A 25,381-nucleotide genomic window follows, 5' to 3' on the forward strand; every position below is an offset into this window, starting at 1 on the left:
GCCATTTGCCAGTAAATGGATGGAACTGGAGACTATCATGCTATGTGAAATAAGATACGCTACGTGAAATAAGACAATCCCAAAAGACTAAAGGCTGAATGTTCTCTCTATATGCGGATGCTAACACACAATAAATAAGGAGGGTGCAGCAGAACAGAAGTTCATTGGATTAGATGATGGGAAGGGAGGGAGGATAGGAAAAGAAAAGAGAGTAGAATGAATCGAACATAACTTCTATGTTCATATAGGACTACACAACCAATGAAACTCCACATCATGTAAAACCACAAGAAGGTATACTTCATATATGTATAATACATCAAAATACATTCTACTGTCATGTATACCTAAAAAGAACACATTTTTTAAAAGAAAAAAAAAGAAAGAAAGAAAGGGAGCAGATAATTGGGAAACCTTTATTCAGAGCTCTAGACACCTCAGGTTCCTCTACTCTCACCAAGCTTATAAACAGAATGTTGCATCTGCCCATATAAATGGTCCTCTTCCCTCTTTATCTTCTACTTAGTGCTCCCTCCTATGGTCAACCCTGGTATAATCCTTAAGAAGACACATACAGACCCCACAAAGCTCAACCAGAAACATGAGTTAGTTAAATGCTCTTCTGAGGTACTGCCTCTATTTCCCCGTTTCTACATTCATCAAGTCCTACTGTGCCTGTTGACTTCTGTCCTAGAAAATAAACTCCTAAAAGAACCAACAGTTTTCTGTGCATCATTATATTCCTCGGTCTACCCTGGTACCCAGAAATTAGTAGATGTTCAATAAGTACATGTTGAATGAAGAGATTTTGTAAGAGTAATTCTTAATTCCAGATTATGTATTCAAAGTTCACGACATTCACCCACTTATCATTAAATAATTCTTAAAAACCAGTAAATTGAGCCAGAAGCAATGGTGCCTGCCTGTAGTTCCAGCGACTCAGGAGGCTGAGGCAGGAGGATCACAAGTTGGGAGGTAGCCTGATCCTATCTCAAAATAAAACGAATGGAAAAGCCTTTCTACTGTCATGTATAACTGATTAGAACTCATACATTTTTTTTACAAAAAAGTAAAAAATAAGTGAATAAATAATACAAAGGGCTGGGGATGTGGCTCTGTGATAAAGCACACCTGGGTTCAATGCCCTGAACCAAAAACAAAAATCCTCTACTAAATCGGTACTTTTGTCTACAGAATTATTTCTAGGAGCCATAGTCAGATATCATGACAAAGTCAGTATACACTAAAAGTTATAAAATGTTTTTAATATCGCAGAATGTTTATGAAGTAACATGTTTCATCAAATAGATGTCATATAATTTGCTACTCAAGGGCTGGGGATGTGGCTCAAGCGGTAGCGCGCTCGCCTGGCATGCGTGCGGCCCGGGTTCGATCCTCAGCACCACATACAAACAAAGATGTTGTGTCCGCAGAAAACTAAAAAATAAATATTAAAAAAAAATAATAATAATAATAATTTGCTACTCAATATTTATTCAAAAAGTAATGTTGAAAATGTAAAAACTCATTAAAAGTCTACCTATTCAACTCCTTTCCAACTCTAAGAATTCATTAGTCCATTCAACTACCCTCTTTTAGTATTTACCCACAAAATGTGAAAGTTTTCTCTAATCACCCCAACCTTCCTTTTTTTTCTTGGTACTGGAAATTGAACTCAGAATGCTGTGCAACCGAGCTATATCCCCAGCCCTTTTTATTTTGAGACAGGGTCTTGCTAAGTTGCCCAGATTGGCCTTAAAAGTTGGGATCCTCCTGCCTCAGCCTCCAGAGTCACTGGAATTACAGGCATGTGTCACTGTGCCTAGTTTACCTATACTTCTATGCCACTCATAAACATATTTAAAGCTGGCCACTGCAGCGCATACTTGTAATCCCAAAGGCTCTGGGAGGATGAGATAGGAGAATTTCGAGTTCAAAGCCAGCCTCAGCAAAAGCAAGGCGCTAAGCAACTCAGTGAGACCCTGTCTCTAAATAAAATACAAAATAGGGCTGGGGATGTGGCTCAGTGGTTGAGTGCCTCTGAGTTCAATCCTCAGTACCAAATTAAAAAAAAAAAAAAAAAAAAAAACTTAAAAAAATATATATTTAATTTCAACATCTTATAAACAATTTCTCCTTAATTTTTATATGTAGCTGTGATTAATTTTTCCTCATTTCTTTTGATATTTTTAAAGTCCAATAAAATGGCCACTTTATAGCATTCTTTGCATCTTCCTTTTGAATAGTCAACTGTCCAGCCTGCACAGCTGGAGTTCACAATCACCTCACTCCTTGATACTCACTATAATAAACAAAGGAAACATAAAATACATAAGGTCCACATAATCAAACATGTATAGGTCCTAAGATTTAAATACTATCACATTTTCTGGGCTCAGTGGTAGAGTGCTTGCCTAGCTGTGGGAGACTGGTTGGATCTCCAGCACTGCAAAAAACAAAAAATAAAAAGAGGGATAAAACAGCTTTAAGTTTCAACACATGATGATAATCACTTAAAATAGGAAGAAAATCTTAACCAGACAAAATTTATTAACAGCTTTAGCAGATATCACCTTCAGCTGTGGAGACAACTAGCTTAGAATTTAAAAGATCTATGTTCCCTTAAAGAGAAAATGCAGGTAAGTAAGAACTTTAAAGCAACAACAACATATACATTCATCTATTACCAAAATGCAGAAATGACTATTACTGAAAATAGATGAGATTCAGGTCTCAGAAAGAATATTTCCACAGCAAATACATCCACGTACACTAGAATTCAGAAACAGTAAATATGTTAAGATGCAGAATCTTTTTCCAAAAAATCCTTCTTGATACTATATATTGAGTTTAATTGTAAAATAAAACAGTTCATTTTCATAGTTTCTTTCTTCTTGCAAATACAGAGAAAAAGATATTAGCAGGGAGAAAGGAAGATAAGCTTTTAGCACAAGCAGCCAATGGCTTTTTCAGTCTTCCAATAACAACCACAAAACAATTTGACAAAACGTGAACATTATTCTCTTTGGGACTACTGCTGGGTCACCGCCATGCAGACTCCCTGTGTGTCATTATTGTTCTTTTGAGTCTCCTGTTTCAGAAGCATGCTCATTTCACTGCCACAGCATTTTTCTCTAGTTGCCACCTATAATTTTATATTCTACCACCTTTAAGGAGCATTAACCTAAAAACATATCTTACGATTTTTTTAAACTAGGATGAACCAAAATCCTGAGACGTTAACTTTCCAAAATATTTAATGAAGATGAAAAGGCTATTTACTTATCCCAAAAGGAGTAGCTATTGTTAAAATCACATTTAGAGTCTCATACTTAAAAGTCTTAAGGTTTTTCCTTCATGTTAAGACTTTTTAAATTGAGTTTTAATTCAACTTGACAGAACACAAAATGTAACTGTAGCTAAACAGACAACTATATTAACTTAAAAAAAAAAAAAAAAAAAAAGAACGAACATTCTCATGTCAATGTGAAAAGGAGTAAAATTTGACTGAGGAATGATGAAAACCCACCAGCTCATGTGACTAAAAGAGGAAAAAAGAAATCAGTGAGAAAACTGCCTACTGCCCAAAACTTAAAGCAATATTCAGTATAATTAAAGTTTAAATTAGAATTACTTAAAAATAAATGTTTGCCAGATGTCTATGTGCCAAAGACTGCTCTAGCATTGAACATATAAGCTTGCATTATGAATTTAAAATTAAAATAATTTCAATAGCCTTTACCTGATTTATTAGAAAGGTAAGGATAGCTTATGGAGCAGTAGAGATCACTCATTGGCTCTGGTAGGAATCAGTGATGGGGCTCAAATCTGGTAAATTCTCTCATCTGAAAAGGAAGATTATAATTGTATATACCTCATTCAGTTGCTCAGGAGAATTAAATTAGGTATTTCACAAACTGTGCTTAGCATGGTACCCAGTACATAGTAATCACTTAGTATTAACTACTATTAGAAGCAGTAAGTAGTAACTTATTAGTATTATCATTTTAATCTAGAATCTGCAGGGCTAAAATGCCCTCTCCAGCTGCTAGTGGTTTTCTGAATAGTACTGTATAATTCTCCACTAATTCAGGCCCTCCCACCCTATTGGGGCTAGACTTACAGAATCCACCAAGAGTTCTTTCCTATATTCCATATTAGAAATCTAATATAAAAATATTTTCTATGTCTCAAAATTTAAAAGTAAAAATAATAAGGGCTAAGAATGTAGATCAGTGACAGAGAGATTGCCTAGCATGGACAGGCCCTGGTTCAATTCTCATTACTGCAAAAAATTAAAAATATTCTCTATAGAGTCTTTACATACTAATAATTTTGTTTTACATACTAATAATTTTGTGATGGGAAATACAGCAGAATGAACAGGGTTTGATTTAGTTAATCACGTATTAGCTCTAGTCAATAATCCTTTACAACAAATGTTTTCTGAGTTCTACCATTGTCATAGTCACTATTGTTGCAGAAACCCCACAAGAGGGACAAGAAAGAAGAAAAACTAAGTTGTAGCTATACTCTTCAAAGTTCTTCTGTTCTAAGAATCTGAAACGAATGGCCTCTTTGTTACTAAATTCCACATACACTTTTCCATCTCTGGCTTATGTGACCTCTCTGCAGCATGACACTGTTGGTCACTTTCTCTTTCTTGAAAAATCTCTCCTTCCTGGCTGCTCAGTCAGTAGCTTCCTTTCTCTGGGCCCCACACTTACAGGCCAAATTTCCCCAAGGTTCTTTTGATTTCATCTTAAAGGGGTGCAAGAAGAAATGCCTACAGTGGCCACAGGAGTGGGCCAGGAGCAGCCTTTACAGAAGTTTGCTCATCCAAAGGCACTGACTCAAGCCAGTTCCAACAAGTTGTTGCAATTAAAAAAAAAAAAAAAAAAATTAGACCTAGTGTTTTCAGATCTTCCAAATTTTCAAGATTAAAACTTAAAACTTTTCCATAAAATCTTCCAATATTTTCATGTCAGCAGCTCACTGAAACTTGTATGCATACAAGAGGGATAACAGTTACCCAGCAATTTTATAAATCCACTTCCTCATCAATGAAATTGCAGTAATTAAGTCACACATAAACATAAAAAGTCTAAATCAAAGAAAACATCCCTACAGGCTTTTATTATCACTTTACTCCATATCTACCAAGACTAGAGGTTACTACCCAGGTTTCCAACCAAATGTATAAAACTGTCCAAGTACATTTTCCTTTCCTTAAGAACCAGTGACCACACCAATCTACTTCTGATCTGCTTCTACCTTTTCAGCATCTATGAAGATGATGCCCACATTCACATGTGGCCAACCTCTGGAACCCACTTACCTTCTTCTGCCACCTCCTCTCCATCTCTCAGCTACCTTAATTCAGGCCAGCTTCACTCTCTTCTCAGTAGCTGCCTCACTGTTCTAATTCCAATCATGCTCTCCTCTATGCCACTCTTTATACAACCTGAATCCTCTAGATCACTTCTTTGGTCAAAGGCCTTTGGGGTCAGCTTACAAATTTATAAGAAATCTGAACTTCTTTGTGTAACATACAAACTCCTGAAGTCCTGGCCAGGCTGACCCTTCCTCTCCCCGTTTACTCCCCCACTCCCCCTACTCCAGGGCCACACAGAACCACAATTTGCAACACAGAATGCTCCTTTGTCCCTAGGCATTTATTCATACCAGCAGGTCCTACCTCCTTGAATACCTAACTCCTCCCATTCCCTTAGAAAAGAAATCTCTGCAAAGCCCTCTCACTTTAAGGCCTGCCCCCAGGCCAGAGGAGAAAAATAGGTTTCCTCAATACTGGCTTAGTTTTCTTCCCAAGTAGACTAAAAACTCCTCAAGGGCAGAGGTACCACAAGAAAGCTAATCTGGTAGATGAATGAACCACCAGTGACTTCAACAATTCCTGTCATCTCTTCAGGCAACACACTTTAAAGTGAGCCCACCAAGGCCCCCAACAGTACTCAGGCCTTCAAGGCCATGCAGGTCACTTCAAATCTTCCAGGAGGCCAAGAGTCAAACAAACCTACCTCCTCCTTTACCAGTGGGTACATTTATCACTCCTTTACATTTGCCAACTAGAAAGAATTGGGTAGCAGAGGCTAGGCTGACTGCAAGCTGCTGGAACTGTCCATGTGTATACTGCACAATTTTTTACTGGCACAAGAATATGTACTTGGCCCAAGAAATTAACTATAATATTCTTTCTGTAGTCAAATACTTATTAGTATTATTAACATATATTGAGTCAAAACTCATTAAAAATTCACACAAGAATATAAAAAATCTTTAGAGGAAAGTATTACATGAAGTTTATCCACTAGGAACTATTTTAAAGGACTGATGTGTAAATCCTCATTTAATTTTTTACATCAACCCTATGAAGTAAACACTATATTGCCCCGTTTCGTGGATGAAGAAACTGAGATAGTAATTTTAATTACCCAATTTCACACAGCTAGGATTCAAGACCAATGTGACTCTAGAGTCCATTCTTCTAACCAACACAAAACCTCACAATTACTGTTACGTTTAACAGCCTATGCTTATGTGGATGCCATATACATGCATATACTCAAAAGAAAGAAAACACACTTAAAATGTTAACAGTAGATGGGCTGCAGATGTAGCTTAGTGGTAAGAGCACTTGCCCACACATGTCCCTGAGTGTGATCCCAGTACTCAAAAAAAATAACAACAACAATGGTTATCCCCTGAGTGGGATGAATAGTAATTCTCCAAACACAGAATAAGAATGTATTATTTTTAATTACAGAAAATAAGTAAACAAATAAAATAAATAGTATTAGTATTTAGATGGTGCTACCAGAAAGGTAAAGTGGGCTAGGGGGATCAATCTTCCATCAGTAACTATTCTGGGGCCAAGCACATGGCTATCTCACTTACTGCTTAAGTCAAATAAATTTATTTCCATTTCCAGTTAAAGAAACCAAAGATTAAGTAACCTGCCCAGTGAAAGACCTGGGATCAGAACCCAAAAGCCCAGTTCAAACATGTCAGACTACAAGATGCCAAGATACAATAAAATTTCCCCCAAAACCAGTCTTAAAAACAAATCACAAGCTGGGCGCGGTGGCACACACCTGTAATCCCAATAACAAGAGGATCAAAAGTTCAAAGCCAGCCTCAGCAACTTAGTGAGGCTCCATCTCAAAAATAAAATGGGCTAGGGATATGGCTGAGTGGTTATGCACTCCTGGGTTCAATCCCTGGTACCAAAACAACAACAACAACAACAGATCATATTTTTTGAAGGAATAAAAACCAAGTAGTCAGGCTGGGCATATAGCTCAGTTGGTAGAGTGCTTGCCTTGTATGCACAAGGCCCTGGGTTCGATCCCCAGCACCCCCCCCCCCCCCCCCCCCGCAAAAAAAAGTAGTCTTATCACCTTAAGTGCAAGGAGGGGGGGGGGGAAAGAAACCTAAAATTTTTACTTTTTTTTTTTTTTTTTTTTAAACCAAGTATCTCAAAAGATCCAGAGCATTGTCTAAAATCAACTTTTATAGTCAGGGCCTCTGCGACAAACTCACACCTGATATAATGGGAAGGAGACTATGTGCTGTATGTTTTGCCAAACACAATTGTATTAGCATAAGTTAAGTGGACTTCAATGTGACTCCATTGTATTTACACAGGAGTATCTGTTCTGGAGATAATTCTAGCTTCCAAGACAGCCTCCTCTATTATCCTACCTTTTTACAAGTTACCAGGTATGGGGGTTGGGGGGTTTCATGTCTGGGAATATTGCTCTTTAGCTGTATTCAGATATAAATAGCCTTTTGTTATCTATAACCACTGGTCCAAACCTGGGTAGTGAGAGCTGCTGGCCCTGAGAAAGCATCTCAGGTAAAAATGAATGGATCAGCAATTTTCTGAAATGACATTTTAAGTTTTGAGTACTCAGAACTTTTAAAATCCATCTAAACTAAAATCTTCATTCTTCTAAAAATAGCAGCAAACATGATTAGCTGGGAGAAAAAAAACATTTGGGATGGAATAGACAAATGGGTTTATAAAATCTGAGGAAAGAAAATTTGATTACTTCATACTTATAAATTAAACACCAATTTTTAAAACAAAACATTTAACAGTGAAAAGGTATATTCTCTTTGCAATTTATAGCTAATCCAATATTTGCCCTGAAAGTCTGTATTAGTTTCAAATAAAATATAACTTTTAAAAATGTCAAACCTACCATTCCTACAGGAATAAAGTAGCCCATGAGGTGATTAGATTAGGGAATTAATATGCATTTGGGACAAGTGGGAAAAAGTACCAAAGTTTTGGTATTTGTTCAAACAGTTTTTGAAAGCTTAGGAATATGAAAAAAACATCAAATTATGAGGCAACAAGAGAATTTCTTTCAAACTTTAAAAATGTCCTGGGAAAAGGAATCCATAGAAGGATTTTTTCCCCCCACCAGTATGCTTTAAAAATAAAATCAAACTATAATAAAAGTAATGATTTTTGGTACACATTTATATGAAAATGTCCAAGTTAATAAGAAATTTCAACTGATCAACAGAGTTAAAACAACCATTAAATCTAATTTACATTTTGGTATGAAACCTATACAGTCTTCAATATCAAGACTTTCTTAAGCACAATGCTAAATGGTTGGTTATCTATCACTGTGGAGAATGAGTTTTACTTCAGGCAGACCAAAGGAAAAGACATACTTGGTTAAGAATCATAAGGAGTCTCAGGTGCCTGACAGAAGTCAGCTCTGAGCAAGTCATGGGTTATATCCATTGCTCTCCAAATTACTCTTTTTACTATTGGTAGGGTGTGAGTGGTCAGAACGTGGAATACCTCGGCTAGCAATATCCAACCTGCTGCCAAGCAGGACACAATAAAAAACGCACTGGCCCAAGCTCACCAAAAAAAAAAAAAAAAAAAAAAATGGGGGGGGGGGGGGACAAACAAGAGAGGAAAAATAACGTTTCCAAACGTGCCCACACTGGGGGCTGGGGAGGAGGGTGTCAGGAACCATTAACATTTCAACATCAACTCTAAAGAACAACCAGAAGGAGGTTAAGAGTAGCCACAGGAAACTTCCTATCCCTGAAAAGTGGGAAATCTAGAATTGGAAACTTCAGTTTACAACATTCAAAAAACAAAAATAAAAACCTCTCAGAAATTCAAGACGCCAAAACAGAACTAAATTGAATCCGTTTAAACAGAAAATAATAATAATAATAATAATAATAACAATAAAAACTCCAGAGGGCTCTTCCACAGACCCTTCTAAGATGTGGCAGTAACAAGTTTCCTTAAAACTTCCATTTCTCTGATTCCATAGTGCCATATAAGAATAGTGCATAAATTAATCAGTTATCAGAATAAATAAACTACTGATCTTAAACTGTAGGAAGACCTTGTTTCAAGAGCTGCCCTGCCCACCTCCCCCCTCCTCCTCCTCCTCCTCCTCCTCGCAGTTTTGAAAGCTTCCAAGCGTCCTGAGAACCAGGGACCCTTGGTTCCATTCCGGGGTTGGTTTACCGGACAGTGACCAAATAGGAGGGCTGCTCCTGCATCTGGGGGCTGCTCCAGAAATCCTGCCTGGTCCTGCCCCTCACGCTGCCTGTCTCGCTGCTCCCCACATTTCCCTCTGCCGGAGCTGACCAGAAAAGGGGATTTTGGACCCAAAGGAGTCCGGGACGAAGGAAAAGGGTGGTAAACCTGATAATAAACCCAGTTCGGGGGGGTAAGGGCTAAATCGGAGATGGGCAGAGACTGTCCAGAAGAAACACCACCTGAATCTCCCTCCCTTCCCACCCCTAAAAAACACGGTCACTAACTAATAACGCTAAGAAAAATCCCTTGAAAACTTTTCCAAACCGGAAGAGAAGGCCTTTCCCCCAGCCTAAGGGCTCTTGGGGAACAGGCTGGAGTTTGCAGCCCGACGGGGCTCGCTGGGAGTGGGGTGGGGCGCGGGCCAGGGGTGCAGGGGCGGAGTACCTTCAATGGACAGGAACTGGCAAAGAGTTTCAAAATAGCCGAGTGCTCTCCCCACGCCCCCGGGGGTCCCGGGCGGTAGGTCCAGGGCTCCCCGAAGAGAGGGCAGACCCCAATTCGGTCCTAAAAGGAAACTTTCCGGGCCGCGGCTGCACCTGACTTCTCACCGCCCCTCCACCCCACCCCACGCCCGCCAGGCCGCCCGCCCCGCCCCGGCCTGCCGCCCGGAGCGCGAAGGAGGGGGATAAATAAATTCAACTGTTACCGGAATCCGGGGGGCGTCTGTGAGACACCCAGGGGGAAGGGGGGCCGGCGCCCATTCTCCACTCCTAGGCCTTGACGCCCCTGACGCCCCTGTCCCGTCAGTCCGGGCCTGCCGCCCCGCGGGAGAGCCTCGGGGCCGGCGCCGAATTTCGCCCCGCAGCGCCGCCGTCCCGCCTGGAGGTCCCGAGGGACCCGAGGGGGCGCGTGCAGGCCCGGGGTGCGGGGGCAGGGCGCGGCCGCCGCGGGGCCCGCCGGCCCGAGGCCTAGCCGGCTCCCCCCCCCCTCCCGCCGCACACCCCCACCCCGGCCCGCACAGGCCTCGCCACCCGGCCGTCTCCCGCCCCGGCCGGACCCCCGCCCGCCCGTCCGCCAGCCTTCGGTCGCCGCCGGCGGGCGCCCCCGAGGCCCGTAGGCCCCCGGCCCCCGCCACCCCAGCGCCGGCCCCACTCACCCTTTCATTCTCCGCCCCGGGCCTGGCGTGGGCCGGCAAATCCCCGGCCTCACGTAAGCGCGCTCGCCGCCCGCCCTGCCTGCGCGGCCCAGCCCGCCGCCCTACGGGAGCCCGGGGATGTGGGCCGGGCCTGGGGCCGCCTCTGCTTACCTTTCAGCTGCTTTTTTTTTTTTTTTTTTTTTTTCCTTCCTCCTTCCCCCCTTTTCCCTCGGCTGGGCTGACAGATCAGAGTGAGAGGCGCTGGCAATGGACTAGGAAGCTCGGCTGCCGCTGCTATTGCTCCCCCCTGGGCTTCAGTGAGAGCCTTTCCCTGTCAAGCAAGAGGGGTGAGGATCATATTTTTATTTTGGAAAGTAAAAAGTGCTCCCAGGGTCGGTGATTATTAAGGGGAAATCCCTGAATATACTCTCCAGCCAAGAAGGCAGGGCTGCCGGGGCTGCACAAGAAGAGGCAGCAGCCTCCTACAGCACCACTACAGGCACTGCGAGGACATAACACCAGAGAGTGGCTCCTCTGCCCTCCGAAACGACAACTTTCCTACCATCTTGGAGGCAGAGCAAAGGGGGGCCAGGGGGAAAAGTGCACTCTCTCCCTGATAAAGTGCACATTTCTACTTCTCACCTCTGGAAAAAAGTCCACACCGGCCGTCGACACCAGCGCCTGAGGGAGAAAGCAGGGAAGAAACTGAGGGTTCATGAGAAACGTGTGCATTTGCTCCAGGGGGGAAAATGTTTCTGCATCTTCTGATGGGAAGAAATCTTTACAAGACACAGGTTTTCCGGTGATTATTGTTTTCTCTTTTCTATCTTAATTTTTTTCCATGTTAGTGAAAGTCGTATTTTTTTTTTAAAGTCAGTAATGATTTTTGTCCATTACAGGTTTAAGTTCTGTGGCTGGTGGACAGTTTATAAATCTGTACTTCAAGAGACTTCATAGTTATTTTGTCTATTTATTTTTGTTACTCTATATATAAATGTTTGTGTTTTCATATATAAACATACACATATGTCTGTATTACGTATTCTAAACTGAGATTGCTGTAAGACAATTGTAAAGAGATGTCTTTTGTCTCCTCCTTGCAAAGCAATGTAAATAAAACCTATTGACTGTCCAGAAAGGCATAATACAGCTATTTATTTTTCACAGTGCAAATAAAAGCAGACATCACTGGAGGTTTAAATCCAACCCCAGTGTATAACTGACCATGTTTCTGGAAATAATCCTAATTCTGTTGTGGTCTGCCCATGAAGGAAGAATACTGTAAACCTGGAAATAGATTTTTAAACTCAGCTTTAGGTTTCTTAAGGAAAATTATTAAGATTGATAGGTGGTCATTTCGTTTTTATCTATCTAGAGTCCTTAAAGTTTAGGTCTTTGTATTACATATGTTGCTGTCTGCATCCTGTATCACAGAATTGAGAAATCTGTTATTTTTGTTAAAGTTGAAATGTTAGTTCAGAACTTTAACTGTGTTGCCGGTCTGTATGAATGAGTTTTCATATATTACAACGAATGTCATGAAGCTGTTGTTTTTTTTTTTGTTTTTGTTTTTGTTTTTTTAATGAACAAAGCATGGTAGGTTAATAGGATGAAAAATAAACAATATTGAGGTAGTGCAAAAGTGATAGAAGGGCATTGCCTATTTGCATCAGTTCCAAGAGAATTCTTATTGGAGAAAAATGAATTATACAGACTTTTTCCATTTTTGTGAAGAGAGAGAAGAATGGTAGAAAATGACCAGACTGTCTTTATGTATGTTCTACAGGGAATGAGGAATGGAATTTTGTACTAAAAGATATTTTTTCTAACACATGTTGGCTAACCTCATGGGAATGAATTTGTAGTATTAGTGCCTTGGATCAGTAGTAAGTAACTTATGACTCCACATAAAAATGTCTATTTTTTGAGCTCCCGAATTCAGAAATTGTTATATAACTTTAAGGTGAGTTCAGTTAATGCACATATCAGGTATTCACTCTGCCTTGCTGAACCCCATCTTTATTATCTAAATTTGAATATAATACCTGAATATCCGAATTATTTTTGTGGTTTTTGCCTCCCTCTTTAATAGGGAAAAAAAAAAAAGTAAGTAAAATTAACTGGTTTATTTATTTATTTAGTTGTTTATTGTACTGGGGATTGAAACCAGGGTGCTTTACCACTGAGCCACATCCCCAGCCCTTTTTATTTTTTATTTTGAGATAGGGCCTTGCTAAATTGCTGAGACTGGTTTGGAACTTTGGGTCCTCCTGCCTCTGCCTCCAGAGCCACTGCCAACTTAACTGGTTCTTAACATCTTTGAAGCCTCAGTTGTGAACTTTGCTTTACTTATTTGTTTTTAACATTTGGAGATAAACACAGTGGTCATTGCAAGGAAACTATTTCCCTTTACTTAGACCTCTAGTGAACTTGAAAACCATGTTTGCTAAAAGCTTGTTTTTCCTTATATATGATATAACTTTATAGATGATGTTTTCAGTGTTTCAAGAAATTCAGATGTATTTGTTTGCCTTAAGCTGGCTGTATCTTTTTATGCAATCCCTTTTGTCACCCAAGAGACATGTGCTTGCATGATGTCTATCAGGCTAATACTGTACTTGTATAATCACAGGATTTCAGTGCTTTCTCTTTATAAAGGTTGACTTGTACATGGGTATAAACTATTTATTCATCATCCTAGCCAACTAGTCAAAATTTGGGGGATTGCTGCTCAACTAAGAAGAATCCCACTGAATTTGCAATATTGGTGAATTTGGTCACTTGTTTCCGTTGTTAACTCATTTCAGGCACCCTCAATTCTTAGAAGCAAAAGTGCTAAAAAAAAAAAAAAAGCTGTCATAATTTAGGAGCACTTTTTTTTCCTCCAGCAAAATTCTCACTACTCAAATTTGGCTAACTTTTGAAAAGGGGTCTTGCTCTGTTGCCAACACCTGGGCTCAAGTGATCCTCCCACTTCAACCTCCTTAGTAGCTTGAATTAGTCAAATACCTGCCTGTCACCACCCTGCTGGCTCACATTGGTAACTTTGCTAGATAGTTTTGTTTTGTTTTTTTTTGTTTTGTTTTGTTTTGTTTTAAAGAGAGAGAGAGAGAGAGAATTTTAATATTTATTTTTTAGTTCTTGGCAGACACAACATCTTTGTATGTGGTGCTGAGGATCGAACCCGGGCCGCACGCATGCCAGGCGAGCATGCTTCCGCTTGAGCCACATCCCCAGCCCGATACTTTTTTAAAAAGTAGTTTTAATTGTAGATGGACACGATACCTTAATTTTATTTATTTATTTTTATGTGGTGCTGAGGATCAAGCTCTGTGCTAGGTGAGCGCTGTACTTCAACTGAGTTACAATTCCAACCCTGCTAGATACCTTTATGTATGTATTCTCATTTAATTCCCACAGGAGCTCCAAAAAGTTTTATGCTATTTTTTTCCTTTTATTTTTTTAAGACAGGATAGTTGTCTAATTTGTCAGAGTGTGAAATTTCTTGGCTCAATAAAATTCTAGGTTCTGCCCTGCAGTTTCCAAGGTGCCTACTAAAATGCCATGGGTCTAGAAATCCTAGGTTCCTGACCACTGTGCTTTGCCAAAAACAATTTTAGTCACCTGCTACTGGAGCCCTCTTTCATTCATTAGTTAACTAGTAGCTTATTTCACCTTCCTGAAGTGTAGTGCCTAAATCTATCAATTGTTTTGAAGAATGCAAAAAGGTTAATATTTGTCAGTGAAATGCACTGTGAGCCAGGTGCAGTAGCATACACCACACCTATAGTCCCAGCAACTACGGAGGCTGAGGCAGGGCAAGTTCTAAGCCAGCATGGGCAATTTAGCAAGATCCTGTCTTAAAATTTAAATAATAATAGTAAATGGGGCTGGGGATGTGGCTCAAGCAGTAGCATGCTCGCCTGGCATGCGCGCGGCCCGGGTTCGATCCTCAGCACCACATACAAACAAAGATGTTGTGTTAGCCGAAAACTTAAAAATAAATAAATATTAAAAATTCCCTCCCCCCCCTTTAAAAAAAAATAGTAAATGAACTGGGGATGTATGTAGCTCAGTGGTAAAGCACTCCTGGGTTCAATACCTGTTGTCAAAAAGAAATGCATCGTTATTAAGAAAAAATTTCTTCCAGATCCTCAAAATGAGCAGTATCAGTTGGTGTAAAGCACTAGCTAATTTATTCTATCATGCCTTGATTTCATAAGTAGCTGTTTGGTCTTTAGTTGAAATAGGACTACACTTGCCTTAGTTTTTGTTTTTATTTTTTTTAAATATTTATTTTTTTAGGTGTAGATGGACACAACACAATGCCTTTATTTTTATGTGGTGCTGAGGACCGAACCCAGGTTCCGCCCATGCTAGGCAAGCACTCTACCACTGAGCCTCAGTCCCAGCCCCAGTTTTTGTTTTTAAACTGGATATTGAACCCAGGTGTGCTCTACCACGCTAGCCATTTTTATTTTTGAGACAAGGTTTTGCTAAATTGCTGAGTCTGGCCTGGAACTTGCCATCCTCCTGCCCCAACCTTCCCAGTTGCTGAGATTAGCTAGTACAGGTGTGGGCTGTCTTACCTTAATATTTTTACTATCAGAATCTAATCAATCTACCTTCTATATTAATGATTTTAGTTTTATAAAAATTGACCACCATATTATGGCTGTTACAGTGAAGTTATTAAGAAAAATACCACCTATATCCTTAAAAGGTCTCATTCATAGATTGTGAGGATTTAAAGCAAAAGATGTATGTACGTTTAATATAGTAGAATTTGTCTTTACACAATAAAGCCATGATTTTGTTGGCAAATGTTTGCTGACAGAATCACATGGGCTTAAAAAAAAAACAAAACTGATGACATGGTTAGGTAAATTTGGTGGGTTTTTTTGGAGGGTAGTTGTGATGATAAGAATCTTCCCTAATGTTAAAGGTGTTTTTTCCCAACACAGGCAGACTTTAAAATAATACCAAGAATTCCTGGCAAGTAAAATTCCAAGGAGCTGGGTGTGGTGGCTACTGAGGAAGTTGAGGGTCGCTTGAGCCCAGAAGTTCAAGGATGTAGTGTGCTATATCAAAGCCAATTGGGTGTCCTTACTAGGTTCAGCATCAATATGGTAACCTCCTAGGAACAGGGACACTAGTAGGTTTGCATGTGCTGGGCACTAGTGGGCTTATGCCTGTGAGTAGCCACTGCACTCCAGTCTGGGCAACATGGCAATACCCCAGAAGTAAGGAGGTAGTAGTGGGATGTGTACGTGGCCTAAAAATTTGCAATGCCACACTCTTATTGTGGCCATACACAATTTTTTTTAAAGCATTTCTGTTTTGGAAACATTTCTTGGTAATGTTTCCATCTAAAACAAAGATATTTGTGTTTTATTGTGGTTACTATAACATGAAAGAAAGTATTCCTGAGATAAGTTATATATTTGGCAGACATTTAGATCATAGCTTTAGATTATTTGAGAATGAAATTTCAGTAGTAACAATTCAACTATAATCAAAATGTGCATGAACGTTATTCAGGTAGTCTCTTAAATTATACCACCAAACTCAGGACGAATAAGACCTAGAAACTATCATATGATTACATGTCAAAAGCCAAGAAAGCTGGGGAAGAGTGTTAGGGAGATTGTTTGTTTTAAAACTCCACAAAGTCAAGAATATATCTTCTAGGCCTCTGATGGCAGTGCTTATCAAGCTATAGCAGAGAACATGACACTATAGCCTAGGCTATAGGCACTCTTTGGCCATTATACTGACTCCTTGATATTAGAAAAAGGAAAATAATTCTCCAACAGAAGTCCTGTTTTAAGTATTGGGTGGTAAAAAGAAACATCCCCAAAGAACAATTAAAAGATTGGATTTGGATAGAATTACAAGTGACCGTCAACATTTTCTATAATTTGTAATGAGAAAAGCTGTTCCCAAAGTGGTGGTTAAACATTGTAATAAGGAGAGAAATCCATAGAGACTTCGGGATAATAGGCAGAGGTTAGCACAAAGGTGACAGTGTTCATTTCTACTGCATTCTTAGTTAAGTAAGCTTTTGTGGACCCTCTGGGAATATAACCACTATTTCCATGGGAAAATAAATTCCAGGTTCCAAACAACTAATTTACAGTGATTTTCTGGATCATAGCCCACTAATAAGTTTGAACTTCCTGTGCTGTAACATCTTTCCCATGTCCTTAAAGACAACCAGAACTCACTAGTGAGAATAGGGAAGTAAGTTACTCCTCATTACAATAAAATAAGGAGTAACTATCAACATAGTCCAAATAGCTTGATTTAAACCCAGGGAAGATAATCAAAGACATAAAGTTTTTAAAGGCAGTGGTAGTAATTGAAAATCTTTTTTTTTTTTAAGAGAAACAGAGAGAGAGAATTTTTTAATATTTATTTTTTAGTTTTTGGCAGACACAACATCTTTGTATGTGGTGCTGAGGATCGAACCCGGGCCGCACGCATGCCAGGCGAGCGCGCTACCGCTTGAGCCATATCCCCAGCCCCGTAATTGAAAATCTTACTGTTTACTTTTGTATACATTGGAATTTCTGGTTTTTGCATAACCGGGTGCCATATAACATTGGTATTTGCATTTTGTTTAAAATATATATAATCTTAGTTGCTGATGGACCTTTATTTTAATTACATATGGTATTAAGAATCAAATCCAGTGACTCACACATGCCAGGCAAGCACTCTATCACTGAGCCACAACCCCAACCCCTGTTTCATTCTTAAAACCAGAAAGAGAAAGAAATGTGGTCATGACAGCAGATAAGATTCCACTAGAAACTACTCAACCTAGCTGGGTGTGATAGCACATACCTATAATCCCAGCAGCACAGGAGGCTGAGGTAGGAGGATCATGGGTTCAAAGCCAGCCTCAGCAAATTAGGGAGCCTGTAAGCAATAGTCTCTCAAAATAAAAAAAAATAATAATAACAATAATAAAAAAATAAACACTGAGCCACATCCCCAGCCCTATTTTGTATTTTATTTAGAGACAGGGTCTCACTGAGTTGCTTAGTGCCTTGCTTTAGCTGAGGCTGGCTTTGAAGAGATTCTCCAGTCTCAGCCTCCGGAGCCACTGAGATTACAGGCGTGCACCACCCTGCCCAGCTTTCAAAATAAAATTTTAAAAGGGGAAAGGGGGTTCAATGTGGCTCAGTGATTAAGCACCCCTGGTCTCTATCCCTGGTACCAAAAAAAGAAAAGAAACTACTCAACCTAATCCCTCTATTAGGTGGTGTTCTTTTTGCCTCATACAGGAAGCCATGGCCACTTTTGTTTTGATGCTTCTTTTCTTGTTTTGATGTTCTCTGTTCTCAGCTCTGCCAACTCAAATTCCATTCTGCTTTGATGCTTTGCTTAAAACCTTGTCCCTGAAGCCTTCTGATGCCAACCCAAGTGTACAAATTCTTACTTTAGTGTCCTACATTGTTTTCCAGATTTTGTTTGTTTGTTTGTTTGTTTTTGTTTCTGTTTTCCAAATAGGTAAGGGGCTGTGGTGGTTAAGAGCTTAATCTCTGAGGTCAAAGTCATCAAGTTTAGAAATATAGCTCCAGCATTTTTGTGCTGTTTGACTCTTTGTAAGCTTCTTAACCTCTCACTTTCCTGATTGGTAAAAATGGAGATAATAGTACTACCTACCTCATTGGGGTGTTCTGAGGACTAGATGGCAGTAATGGATATAAAGGCACTAGGCAGGGTCTCCAGCACACAGCAAGTACTAAGGAAAGAGCAGCTGCTCTTTTTGGTTGTTTGCCAGCAAACACCTACAGTTAGTACTGCTCAAGGTCAGGAGGTATCCTTTTGTTTTTGTTTTGTTTTGTTTTTAAACATTACCTAGACAGTGGACTTACCATGGTCATAAGCCAAATTCAACAGAAGGAAAGATGAAGGGAGATAACTAAGATTCTAGCATACCAAATATATGCATTGAAACAGAAACTGTTTACTGATTTTTTTCCATATATTTTTTTTAAATACCCAGATAATTTATAGTCTGCAACAAAAAATTTAAGTTTAGCTGTGATTTTGGTGCCCTTCAAAGTCTGAAAATATAAGGGGTACAGGAAGTACATACAGAATACACAAAAGAAGAATATTATGACCACTTAACTCCTTTCGTTAACCATTCTGTACAGAGAAATGCATTTAAATCTCAATATCCTAAATATTGAAAATGAAAGACATCTGACAATAAGGCATAAAAGAATTATGAAATATCTTTTAAAAAAAGTGGTACCACAAAGGGAACAATAAAAGTTTTATACTTGTCTAATATTTTCAGTTGTGTTATAGGGCAGCTATTCATTTATTGTTTTAAAATGCACATTCAGTATTAGTGTAGGTGTAGATCAGAAACCCTGAATCCCAGGGCTAATATTTACTTGAAAACTGGGGCAGGCTCCCTGGCCTCTGAAACCTCAATGCCCTCATTCTTAACACAGACTGTTTGAATAAGGTGATTTTAGGACCCTATATGATATACTAGCTCATTCATAACAGCTACTCCATAACTGTCAATTTCTATTTATTTTCTCTCCACTGAATTCATAGAAAGTAGATCAAAGTAGATTTTAATTTGAAAACTGAGAAAAGTCGGGTAGCTAACTGTAAAATCAAAAAAAAATTTTAAGTACTTGAAATTGAACTCCTGGAGTGCTCTACCAATGAACTACATCATCCCCAGCCCTTTTTATTTTTTATTTTGAGACTGAGTCTCAGTTAATTGCTGAGTCTGGCCTTAAACTTGTGATCCTTCAGCCTCAGCCTCCTAAGTAATGGGATTGTAGGCATCCACTGCCTCACCTGGGTCTTGGATCAGTTTCTAAAGTATTTAAAAGGAATTATATAGTTAATTAGAATCCTATTACATATTTACTACTTGTGTGATTTTTCCTTTTGATTAAAGTTAATGCTCTTCAGTAAATTAAAGTTTAGTTTTTTTTTTGTTTTTTTTTTTTTTTTTTTTTTTTTTAGTTATCGGTGGACACCACATCTTTGTTTGTATGTGGTGCTGAGGATCGAACCTGGGCCGCACGCATGCCAGGCGAGCGCGCTACCGCTTGAGCCACATCCCCAGCCCTAAAGTTTAGTTTTTAAGAATAATTTTAAATATGATTGAGGGCTGGGGAAGTAGTTCAGGTACTTGCCTAGCATGCATGAAGTCCAGGCTCTGAGTGTTTCCCAGCACTTAAAAAAATAGAAATTAAAAATATATGGATATATGTAATTGAACTTTTATTTTCACATAAGAACAGACTCAGTCAACATAAAACTACAAGCATTTGTTCATTCTTCCAGGTACCAGACACTGCTAGGCATTTCCCTAGCACCTGGCTGTAACCAAACAAACAAACAAACAGGGTTCTTATTCAGGGGTACTAGGTAATACTGTGGCAAGAGATCTTACCTTAATTCTGCCATAGATGTTAGAAAATGTGGGAATTTAAGCATCAGCTTAGCAGATTATGAAGAAGAATGATAGCCAGCTCAGTGGTGAATGCCTGTAATCCTAACAACTCTGGAGGCTGAGTTAGGAGGATCACGAGTTCAAAGCCAGCCTCAACAAGTTAGCAAGGCACTTAGCAACTCGGCAAGACCCTATCTCTAAATAAAAATATAAAAAAGGGCTGGGGATATGACTCAGTGGTTAAGCACTCTTGGGTTCAATACCTGGTATAAAAAAAAAAAAAAAAAAGATAAAATTTGGGAGAGTTGGATATAGTGGTGCATCATTGTAATTCCAACTACTCTGGAGGTTGAGGCAGAAAGGTCAAAAGTTTGAAACCATCCTGGGCAACTTAGACCCTATCTCAACATAAAAAAGGCTGGGTATGTAGCTTGGTGATAGAGTGCCCTGGGTTCAATCTCTTGTACTACATACACATACCTCCACAAGAAAGGAAAGGAGAATGATAGAAAATATCCAAAGTCATTGTAATTGAAGTGTTAACACAGAATATGTGCCTTTGTGTATACACTGAGGTGGAACCCAGGGATGCTTTATCACTGAGTCATATACCCAGTCCTTTTTATTTTTTATTTTCAGACAACCCTTGAACTTGTGACCCTCCTGCCTCCATTTCTTGAGTTGCTGGCATAAAAAATGTGCACCATCAGGCCCAGGTATATTTTCATTCAGGGTTGGGACAAAAAGTTAAAAAGCTGCTTCTACATAAGGATGAAATTTGTAGCAGCTTCAGTATTTAATAGTGAACAATACAGGCAGTCTCTGGTCTCCTTGACTTTACAGTCTAGGAAATTGGCCTGGTGTAAGTCTAAAGGAATGGTAGAACCTGAGAAGAACTTGAGACCACTGGGTTAAAAATATTGTTTCTTAGCTGGGTGCAGTGGTATGTGCCTATAATTCCAGTGACTGAGGAAGCTAAGATGGGAGGATTGCAAGTTCCAGTCAGCACCAGCAACTTAGGAAGACCCTGTCTCAAAATAATAAGAATAATAATAAAAAAAATAGGGCTGAGGAATGTGGCTCAGTGGTAAAGCACCCCTGGGTTAAGTCCTTGTACCAAAATAAAATTTAAATTTTTTTCTTCTTTATTTTTTAACAACTACTAGCCAAGCTAAACATGTCTGTGGGAAATTAGCTGGCTAGAATATGTGACCCTGGCTAGGGTAGCTCATCAAAATAAAGCTTGTCTATGCAATTTAGGTCACTCTACCTCAGAGACACAAAGGAGCCAGAGAAGATCTATATAGAACCATTGTGTGGTCAAAAGAATGAAAGAAAATCTGGAAATACTAGGACTTCTGTGCATGGAAAAAGAAACTGAAAGGGGTTGTGATTAAAGTCAGTGAAGGACGTAGACCAACTGAACATTAAATTGTTTACCTATAAGTGAAAGACAACTTTTGAATCTCAAGAGAAGTATTTCTTTTGAAAGAGTTTTCACATAGCAAATTCTGACCATATAGAGCTTATTTTTTAAATTGTCAAAGATGGAATTTGTTTCAAAGGTTAATTTTTTAAAAAATTTTTATAATATGGGGGGATAGTAGAGGATAAGAAAGGCAGCAGAATACAACAGACACTAGTATGGCAGTATGTAAAAACGTGGATGTGTAACCCATGTGATTCTGCAATCTGTATACGGGGTAAAAATGGGAGTTCATAACCCACTTGAATCAAATGTATGAAATATGATATGTCAAGAGCTTTGTAATGTTTTGAACAACTAATAATAAATAAATCTGTAAGGCAAATATAAATAAATAAATAAATAAAATAATTTTTATAATGAAATAGTTTATTAGGCACAGAGGGTGACTGGTAAGCAAAGTTAGTAGTACCCCAGGGGGAGGTGAGGCACAGGAGCCTTCGTTTTCCCTGCTGTCACCCTTCAAGGCTGCATGCAGAGCCCCATCCATCCAGATGACCTCTCCTTTGAGGAACAGGTTCTTGATTATGGTCTGGACCAGGTGAGCGTACTCAGCAGGGTCACCCAGTTGGCTGAGGAAGGGTACCTGACTGGCCAGGAAGTTGGACACCTTCTCTGGAAGCCTAGTCAGCAATGGGGTGCCAAACAGACCTGACCTGGAGCAATGGCCATAACCCAGATGCCTTTTGGAGCCAGATCCCAAGCAATGGGCAATGTCATGCCAACTATGCCCCCTGTGGAAGCAAAATATGCAGCTTGTCCTGCCTAGCCCTCAAAGGCAGCCACATTGGCAGTGTTGATGATAACCCCACATTGATCTCCCTGGTCTGGTTCATTCTCGCTCATCTCACCAGCAACCAGGTGGATCATTGAAGGTACCCATAAGCTTCACATTGAAAACCTACTGGAACTCCTCCAAGGAATGGGCCTGGTTCTTCTCTAAGTTGTATGTCTTTAAGTTTTATGTCTTATTGGCCATTGCAATACCTGCACAGTGGACAGCCACATCCACACAGCCAAACTTCTCCTTTGCTAGTCAGGGCTGATTGAACATCCTTCTTAGAGGTCATATCGATTGGGGCACACATGCGTCTCTTTCCTAACTTCTTGGTTTGGGCATCACCACCTGAGTCAGGCATGTCCAGAAGCACAGCAGTAGTCCTGTGCTTCATCAGTTGTTCTGCAATGGCCAGACCAAGACCGGAGGCTACTCCAGTTATTACTGCTACCAGGCCCTTCATGTTCCAACATGCCACAGCCATCTTGCACCAGCCTCACTATTGAAGAACTCAAAGGTTAACTTTTTAACAGTTGACTTGGTGGTGTACACCTGTAATCCCAGGGACCCTGGAGGCTAAGGCAGGAGGATCACAAGTTTGAGGCCAGTCTGAGCAACTTCGGGAGAACTATTTCAAAATAAAAAATGACTGGTAATATTTAAAAATTTTAAAATGACTTAGTGGCACAGTGTACCTGGATTAAATCCACAGTATCTAAATAAATAAATAAATAAATGAAAGGCTCAGATCAAACCATGCGTGTTTTTTTGTTTTTTTGGGTTTTTTTTTTTTGGTAGTGGAGATTGAACTCAGGGCCACTTAACCACTGAAACATAACCCTTGCCCTTTTTTTGTATTTTATTTAGACACAGGGTATCACTGAGATGTTTATGGCTTTGCTGAGGCTGGCTTTGAACTCCTAATCCTGCCACTGAGATTATAGGCCCAGTGCATGCAGTCTTCAGTGGTGAAATATTTATTGGGTACTACACAGTTGTGCTCAGGGAATTTATAATCTAGTTGCAAAGAGAAGAACCAGGAAGAATGAACAAAATAAGCAAGGGTTCCTGGCCACAGCGAGGGTGAGGAGAGAAGGGCTCCTTGGACTGCTGGAGAAGGCTAGGCGCTACTAAACTGGGCTTTAGGCCCAATTCAGGAACTGAGTACAGTGGGGTGCTCCCAGAACTCTGGGCCTCATTCACTCCTGTATGCATTAAATCAGATACCCCAAAATCCCTAACATAGTCCAGATACATGGAAGACCAGAGATCAGTTTGTTAAAATGGAGAGAATTTTTATTGATGTTGGATAGAGGAAATGGCATGATCCAAAGCAGGAGTGAGCAGGTATTCTCCACAGTGGAATAGGTGTGCACTGGGAAATGTAGTAGACAAAGTAGCGTAGGGCCCAGTTAAGAGGATTTTGAGGGGCTGAGGTTGTGCCTCATCAGTAGAGCACTCACCTAACACATGCGAGGCCCTGGGTTCGATCCTCAGCACCACATAAAAATAAATAAATAAAGGCATTGTGTCTAACTACACCTAAAAAATAAATATTAAAAAAGAGGACTTTGAAAGCCAAGCAGAAAAGTTCAAACAGATATAACATGCAACAAAGAACCATAATTTTTACTTACTTTAAGGATTTTCTGCTGTTCAAATATTCAAGAAGTACCTATAAATCATCTACAGTGTACAAGTAGTAGGATATTGGTGAAAAATACAGCTCCTGCCCTCACATGGATGAAGTCAGACAAGAAAGGAAACAATTATTATTTTAGGGATGTTTTATTCTTATATAGATCCTAATTTTATATTTATTTATTTATTTGTTGTTATTTTGGTGCCAGAGATTAAACACATGCCAACCATATGCCCTACCACTGAGCTACAACCCTAGTCTCATGACCTGCTTTAAAAATACAAGCTTCTACTGGGTGCTGTGGTGCATACCTATAATCCCAGTGACTTGGAAAGCTGAGGCTAGAGGATTGCAAGTTCCAGGCCAACTGAGCAACTTGTAGCTCAGTGGTAGAGCATCCCTGGGTTCAATCCCCTGTACCACACAAAATAATAATAATAATAATATTTCTTAAAGAGATAGATGTTCCAGGAGGGCTAGAACTTTTGTTTTTGTCTATTTTATTCACTTAGCATCAGAAACAGGATTTTATGTATTTATGGTTTTACATGTTGAGCACAAAGTATGCATCAGAAATTTTTTTGAATTAATGATAGTATTTGAGATTTTGAATTCTTAAAAAGTATAATCCCTTTTTTAAGATAGGTTAAATGAGAAGAGCTCTGAGAGAGTAAGTGTAGACTTTCTATTAATTTCACTAAAAAAGTTCATCTATAGCTCATTGGCAACAGACTTACCTGGCATATACAAGGTTCCTATATGATGTGTAAATAAATAAAAGTCCATAATGGCTAACAAAATATGTGTGCAATTCTAATCATTTTAGTAACGTTTAAACATTATTTTCCAATTGGTCATTTTATAGTACAGTTTAAAAATCTGAAAGCAGTGTTACGTATTCTACTTTTCTGTTAGCATATTTATTTGTATACTCCTCATTGCTAAAAATACCTAACATAAATACATACTCTTAAGTTTTTTTTTAATATTTATTTTTTAGCTGTAGTTGGACACAATACCTTTATTTTATTCATATATTTTTATGTGGTGCTGAGGATCAAACCCAGGGTCTCCCATGTGCAAGGCGAGTGCTCTACCACTGAGCCACAATCTCAGCCCCTCTTAAGTTATTTTTACATGAGTCTCTCAGGTCAAAAATAAAAGATAGGATGTAAGAGAATCACCTGCAAATATAAAAGAGATTTAAAAATGGTTACCATTATAGCCTTTTGTATGGAAACTTTAGCATCTTTGAGCAAATATCTTTTGTGTATTCCCCTTCTCCATTTTGTAGGGCATGATCATTTATGCCATCTGCTCTTTGGGAACTGTTAATTGACTGACATTGTTC

At 39.4% G+C, this 25,381-nt stretch overlaps 1 protein-coding gene, 1 long non-coding RNA gene and 1 pseudogene across 16 annotated transcripts in view; 1 reads left to right on the forward strand and 2 right to left on the reverse strand.

Moving 5' to 3' along the window:
• Ino80d (INO80 complex subunit D) overlaps positions 1 to 10,983 on the reverse strand; it is a 65,491-nt gene extending 54,508 nt beyond the window's left edge. For 3 of the 14 annotated variants that reach the window (XM_046462944.2, XM_046462945.2, XM_046462940.2), the window contains exons 1-2: positions 9,992 to 10,158; positions 3,743 to 3,845 (exon numbers count right to left, since the gene is read on the reverse strand). The gene's annotated coding sequence lies outside the window, so the exon portion shown is untranslated. Of the gene's footprint in view, positions 1 to 3,742; positions 3,846 to 5,338; positions 5,598 to 9,991; positions 10,159 to 10,253; positions 10,411 to 10,703; positions 10,821 to 10,853 lie in introns of those variants that run through there. The other 11 variants (XM_058578236.1, XM_058578228.1, XM_058578235.1 and 8 more) reach the window with 7 other exon arrangements.
• On the forward strand, positions 9,474 to 13,351 carry LOC131424051 (uncharacterized). 2 transcript variants are annotated; one of them, XR_009226459.1, is made up of 2 exons: positions 9,474 to 9,706; positions 10,928 to 13,351. It is a non-coding gene; the product is annotated as an uncharacterized LOC131424051 (long non-coding RNA). The 2 variants fall into 2 exon arrangements; XR_009226460.1 differs by lacking the exon at positions 9,474 to 9,706 and adding an exon at positions 10,604 to 10,756.
• A 6,652-nt stretch (positions 13,352 to 20,003) lies between these two features.
• LOC124105725 (3-hydroxyacyl-CoA dehydrogenase type-2-like) lies at positions 20,004 to 22,872 on the reverse strand (annotated as a pseudogene).
• Between the last annotated feature and the right edge of the window lie 2,509 nt (positions 22,873 to 25,381).

This window comes from Marmota monax, unplaced genomic scaffold (assembly GCF_021218885.2).
Source record: "Marmota monax isolate L192 unplaced genomic scaffold, Marmota_monax_Labrador192_F-V1.1 WCK01_AAM20220418_F8-fsc00095, whole genome shotgun sequence".
Lineage (NCBI taxonomy): Eukaryota > Metazoa > Chordata > Mammalia > Rodentia > Sciuridae > Marmota > Marmota monax.